Source organism: Solanum lycopersicum, chromosome 8 (genome assembly GCF_036512215.1).
Source record: "Solanum lycopersicum chromosome 8, SLM_r2.1".
Classification (NCBI taxonomy): Eukaryota; Viridiplantae; Streptophyta; class Magnoliopsida; order Solanales; family Solanaceae; genus Solanum; species Solanum lycopersicum.
Window position 1 is genome coordinate 22237558 of NC_090807.1, and position 6790 is coordinate 22244347.

A 6790-nucleotide genomic window follows, 5' to 3' on the forward strand; every position below is an offset into this window, starting at 1 on the left:
TTCAGTCAACTATTTCAAAAATAGATTTTCACTTTTACTTATAATATGATAATTATTTTTTTGATAGAAATGTAAGTAAAAATGAACAGAGAAACTAAAGTGATGAGATTTCAACAAATGGAACTCTAGAGTGTATGTAACACGAACATATATTTTCGCCTTCCTTGTTAATTAGTTATGAATTGTTCCATATGTTTTTTATTTTTTCTATTTATATTGAGTATGAATTATTTTAAGTATGAATTTCCTGCTATATTTAGTGTTCATTCAATCTGAGAAAAAGTTAAGTCGCAAGTTCCACTAATTGCTAGCCATATAAATTCATAAAATGATATTTTTAATCAAATTAAAAATTATATATATATATATATATATATATATATATATATATATATATATATATATATATATATATATAACTACCATTCGTTATAAAAATATTTCACCCTAATCTCCTATTTTTTTTTAAGAAATAATTTTTGAGGTTATATTTTTTGTCTCAAAAAGATTCTACTTATAACAAAGTTGACATTCACTATAGAAGTACTTTTTTTTTTGTAAAACTACCTCTCTATAATAGCTTAGATAAATACTGATTGAGTGATAATTTTTAAAAAGATAAATTACGTATAAAGATAAAATATTGAAATACTTATGATATTCCTTATAAGTGTCGTGCACATGTTAAATTCCAATATGAATTTTTAAGAGAAAAATTATACTTAAATGGTATCCATCATTTATGGTCATAACCTCGAGAGGAAAGGCTATTTATTGACAAAATTGAGTGAAGTAAAAAACAACACTACTAAGAAAATGTCTTTCTCCCCATATTTAAACTTTGAATGTATTTTGAGAAGTTGCACTGACTTGTCAACTTAATTTTAAAAAAAATAAGTAACTTTATGATAATATGTATTGCTCATTTATAATCATTTTTCCTATGTTCTTTTAATTATAAATATCTACTTAAAAGCTTTAATTTAGTAATACTAATTTTATTTCTAATATTGTATACTATATGATACACTACACATGTGCAATGCACGTGCCATGAGATTACTATTGTACTAAAAGTGGAAACCCACAAAAGTAAAAGTTGAAATAATATTTTACCCCCATCTAAATTCAAAAATGTTATAAAAAATCTAAGCAATTAAATATAAATAATAGGGGAAAAGGTCAAACAACCCCCCCCCCCCCCCCCCGAATTTTGTTTTATTGTTTGACTTTGTCTTAAAATGAAGTTAGATTTACCCGTACTGTTACTAATTTCACCATATATACTCCTCATTTAACGAAAAGTCCCAAATTAACTCAAATTAAACCAATTTTATTTAATTATCCAATTTTAACCTGACCCTACCCCACCTAAATATAACCCATTTTTATGTATCTTCATAGCCGTTCATCTTCATCTTTAAGTTTTTTAGAAAAAAAGAATAAAGAAAGAAGATATGGACGATGATAGAAATGCAGACATTGATGAAATTCATACTTTAGAAACTCTTTTTCTCTTTTGATTTTGGGATTACAGTACATATTATTACTAAAAATTTTACATATTTGAGAAAAATAATTAGCAAAAAAGCACCAAAACTGCCTGGAAATATTCTAACCCAACTGAACAGTGCCAAAAATAATATCATCAAACAAAAAATAAAATAATCCATAATAAAATTTAATAGCATACAATCAATGACAAACTTGAACAAGGAATATGAAAAATGAAAAATAATTAGAGCTTGAACTCTCTAACCAAATCTGAAATACAGAGAAAAGAGTGAAACGTGTAAAAGAAAAATAAATCATAATAAAATATAAGAATGGAAAGGAAACAAAGGGTCACCGGTAAATGGGATGAAGCTCGTTTGTGAAGTTGCATTGGTGTTGTTAACTGTTTCCGAAAAATGGGTTTGCTTATTTTGGCGTTGGGAGAGAGGTTGTGGTGCTTGCTGATTTGCAGAGCCTCCCTGGAATTGATGGTCGTTGTTCACCTGAGTTGGATCCAAAACACCTATACAAGAAAATGTAAGAGGGTAAATGGGGGAATGGCGCGGTCGCTCTTCGCTGGAGTTTGTGGATTTTTGCTAATTGTTTGGTGGATTTTTTCAAATAAATTGTTTACATGTTCTTTTCGAAAAGGAACCCAAGTTTAAAGATGTAGATGATGAACAAGATGGAACAAAAATGAGTTATATTATTGGGTAGGGTTAAAATTAAGTAATTTCAATTTTTTTTAAAAAAACTTGGTTAATCTGAGTTAATTTGGAGCTTTCCGACAAATGAGGGATATATATGGTGAAATTAGTAATGGTAGGGGTAAATTTAACTTCATTTTAATGGCAAGGTCAAAGTCAAATAATAACATCAAATTGAGGGTCTTTTTTGACCCTTTTACCTAAATAATAATTATATTATATCATATTATATTAAATGCTGAATATACAAGTGTTTCAAAATGCATTTTAAGAATGTATTTTCATTCTCCAACATAACTTTTGAGCTTTCTACAAAATTTTAGGAAAGCTTTTGACTAATAAATATCATGTTCATGAGATAAAATTATTATTGGCAAATACAAAAGAATTTTCTCTTTTCGAAGCTCAGAAGAAAAAATAAATTGATTTCATCAATTACAGAAAATGCTTAAGCATGAAGATCGATGATTAAGGTAGAAGATTGTAGTGGAGTGTTCTATTGCTTTTTGAAGGGTTTAGGTTTAGTAGTGTCGGTCGTAGTAGTAATTATATTCCTATACTTTATTGTGTTTTCTTTCTACATATAACACCTCGTTATTTCAAAGAACTAGAATTAGAGAAAAACCGTTTTTTGAAATAATCAAATTTGGAAATTTTTATAATTTAAGCTAAGTATAAGTTTTGGATCAAACTCAAACGACCATTACTCCTAGAATAGGATGAGTTATGTGGGATAAAATAAGATATATGAAAGATTTTTTAAATTATCTTTCCACAGAAACCGAGTTTGCTCATTTTTTAGTTTGTATGAGGGACATATGCCCCTTAGAAGTCGGGCTTTCTAGAAAAGAAAAGTCACCAAAATTTTTGAAGAGTATTTTAGTGTTTTTATAACCCAATTAATTAAATATTTTTTAGTAGTTCATTTAGGGTCTCAACTGAATTTGTTCAATTTACACACTAAAATTTTACAGTAGGATTTTTAGAGAAAGAACTTACGAGGAGAAAAGAGGAGAAAAGTCAAGTTTCGTCAAGTTCTTGCGATTTTGATTGCATCGTTCGCCAAGGGTTAATCCTCATAAGGTATGTTAGACTTTCATAGTGTTAATTTCGTTCACTCACGTGTCAAACAAGTTTATTTAAGCGAGGTTTGTTCTAGAAAAGTGATTAGTTTGGTTATCTTGAGTTGTGTTCTAGAAATTGGCTTTATTTCTTGAGTTAGGATGATATTGTTGAGTTCTAGACGAAATCATATCGATTTTTGGGTCTTTATGGATAGATTCTAGTATATAGGTATTAGATATTTGAATCCAAACAAAATTGAGGAAAAGAATGGAATTTAGGTGAGTTAAGATGAGAAAACAAAGAAGAAAAAAACTCGGCAGAATCTGGGTAACAGGTCCACGTTGTGAATCTGTTCTTCAAAAGTGGGACTTTTTCTCTCTGTTTCGGTGAGGGGTCGCATGCCACTCTTCTTCAAAAATTACTTCAACAAAATAGTAAAATGCATCTCCGCGTCTCAGATTTGCTCCCACACAGTGATTTCTTGATAGTTTCTCTTGGTTAATGATATACCTTGGTTTCATGGTATAATTAATACTTTTTCCTTAAAGTCTAGTGTGTCCAGAAGCCTTTTTGTGCTAATTTTTATATAAGTTTCTCTTTATTTGCAGGAAAGTTGTCCAAAGATGAATGCGGAGATTTTGAGCGAAGAAATGTAGAAGAGACCACCTACGGAGCTTGTGATGGTCCGTCGTGCTTGTGACGGTCTGTAGGTGGCAGCGTAATGCACCTTCTGAAGGAAGATGGGGAAGTCTGACCAAGTGTGGGGTTACGGAGTCCATGACGGCCCGTCATGTCTATAACGGTCCGTCTTGTAGGTTCGTCATGAAATTCAGAGAAGTAATCCCAGTACCCATATTTAAAGAGTTGAAGTATTTTGGAACGAAGACCCTCGACGGACCGTCCTGTTTGTGACGGTCCGTCATACTTGCCGTCAAGGGTATGAAGAGATCAGCAGAAGAAATTGCACAAGTATGGGACGACGGAGTCCATGAAGGTCTGTCATGATCACGACGATCCGTAGCGAGGTCCGTCGACCCAGCCGCGTTTTGACAGATTTCCAGCAAATAGAGTCCTTGTTTAATTAGGTTTTTATTTTCTATAAATAGTTTGAAAAACCTCGTTTTTGAGGTTAGACTATGGATCATTATTAGAGTCCGTATTGTTATACACATTTTGATTATCATTAGACTTTTTGTGAGATTATTGATTACTTTGAGATTCTTGCAAGTGATTATTGGTGGTTTTTGGTGATTAATCAAGCAAACTCTCGGATTTTACTCTTTCTCATTAAAGTAAGTACATGAATTCTTATATAATATATTTGAATATTGTGATTATGACTATGGGTAACTAAACTCCATAACTAGGGTTGTGGGGAACCATAGGCAAATAATGAGATAAAACCTAACTAAAATAACAATTCTAGAATAGTGTCTTGCATGTATTAATAATTCTTTCGCTTAGAAGTCTTTTTAACGGATGACCAACGTTAGAACTCGCCTTAATGCTACTTGCCGGACCAAGGAGGTAGATAATAGGAAAAGAATTATCAACATAGATTAAGTGTATACTATCTAATGGGCTAGTATTGATTGGTATGAGGTAATAACTTAGTCAAATATCGAATACGATGCTTAATATGAGGTAAAGATAAGGGTTAGGATAGCAACACACGTAGCCGGACCAAGGTGCGGAGTGAGATTTTCTAGATGCCGGACCAAGGATTTAGAAATACATAACTTATCACTTTGCATGCAAAATACTAGTAAAGAATCGTTATAGTTAGAATTATCAAATTATGAACCTGTGGGGAACACGTAAATCCTAGTTACTTTCATTAATTGATTAAAATCCAACATTCAAAGTTGTTAAGTGTCTCTTTCAATTTATGTAGTTATAATCATTCATTTAGAAATAGAAACCCCCCTTTTATTGTTTTTACTTTCCAAGGAAGTCATTGACTAAACAAAAGTAATAATAGATTGAAGTTAAGTCTAAACCATTTTCCTCGTGGGAACGATCCCAACCTCACTAGTTGGGTTATTTACTTGACACGACTGCTTTACTTCTTATTTGAGAAGTAAGTTTGAGCGTATCAAATTTTGGCGCCGCTGCCGGGGATTATAGCTTTTAGATTAACTTGAACTTATTACTATAGTTTAGTTGATATTTTCTTGATTTTACTTTGTTTTATTGTTTTTGATTCTTTCAGAACTATCCTCCTTGTATGCCAAATACACAGAGAGGAAGAGAACCCTTGTTTCCCTACGATCACGAATTAGAGCGTACATTACACAACATGAATCGAAACTTAGGAATAAATGATGATGATCCAAACCAGAACATCCCAAATCCGGTTGATGTTCATGGTTAGTTGTTACCCGAACCTCCGGGTGAACACCAACAGAGGGGACAAAATCCCGTTCCATGGCCCCAAGCATACTACAGAGTCTATGATAACATAGCAGACTCCGATGGGCCACTTGTCTTACCTCCTCTACCCAAAGGCACACCTTTGTGGTAACTAGTAGCCTGATGCAAATGCTCACCGCCAGAGGTTTGTTTTCAGGGCTACCTTCTGAGGATCCACATTCCCATATAGCTAAGGTAAGGGCAGTGCATAAAAGCTGTGTAGGGAGGCCTGATTTGGATTTAGATGTAATAGGTCTCTGAGTATTTTCTCTCTCACTGACGGGAGAGGCTGCTATGTGGTTCACTGAGTTCCCATACAACTCAATCTTCACTTGGAACCAACTAAGGGATGTCTTCTTAGCACGCTACTATCCGGTCTCCAAGAAACTAAACCACAAAGACAGAGTGAACAACTTTGTGGCACTACTAGGAGAGTCAGTTAGTAGTTCTTAGGATGGATTCACTTCATTCTTGAGAAGTGTTCCAAATCACCATATAGATGATGAGTCGCTAAAGGAGTACTTCTATCAGGGACAGGATGATAATAATAAAGCGGTGTTGGACACTATAGCAGGTGGAACTTATGGGGAATGTCCTTATGCTGAGATTGCCGAAAATTAGAGAAAATCTCCCGGAATAATAAAGCTTGGAGTACTAGGAAGTCTAATACAGGGAGAAACACCTTCGCAGTACAGTCCACTCACAACCTAGCCACAGATGAGATTCGCGAAAAAATTGCTCAAATGAGAACTAGGCTTGGGTTGGTACTAAAACATGTCACTGGGGTTGCAGAAAAGATATATGCAGTCAAACTACATGTCGAAACCACCATCTAATGATGAATGCTATTATGCGGACGACTCCTATGCGGTAAATGAGAAGACGGGGGGTTTCCGTTCGGGCGCCCAAGGCTCAAATCAGGATAATGGAACCAAGGTCAAGGGAACCAAGGTCGGAACTATGGTAACTATAACCGTGAGGGTCATTATGTCCGAGATGGAAACTACAACCGCGACAACAACTTCAACAGAGGTAACTACGGTAACAGAAATTATAGGAATGGTCCCTATGTCCCTCCTCAAAATCGTGAAGTTACTCCTAGGGATGGTGGA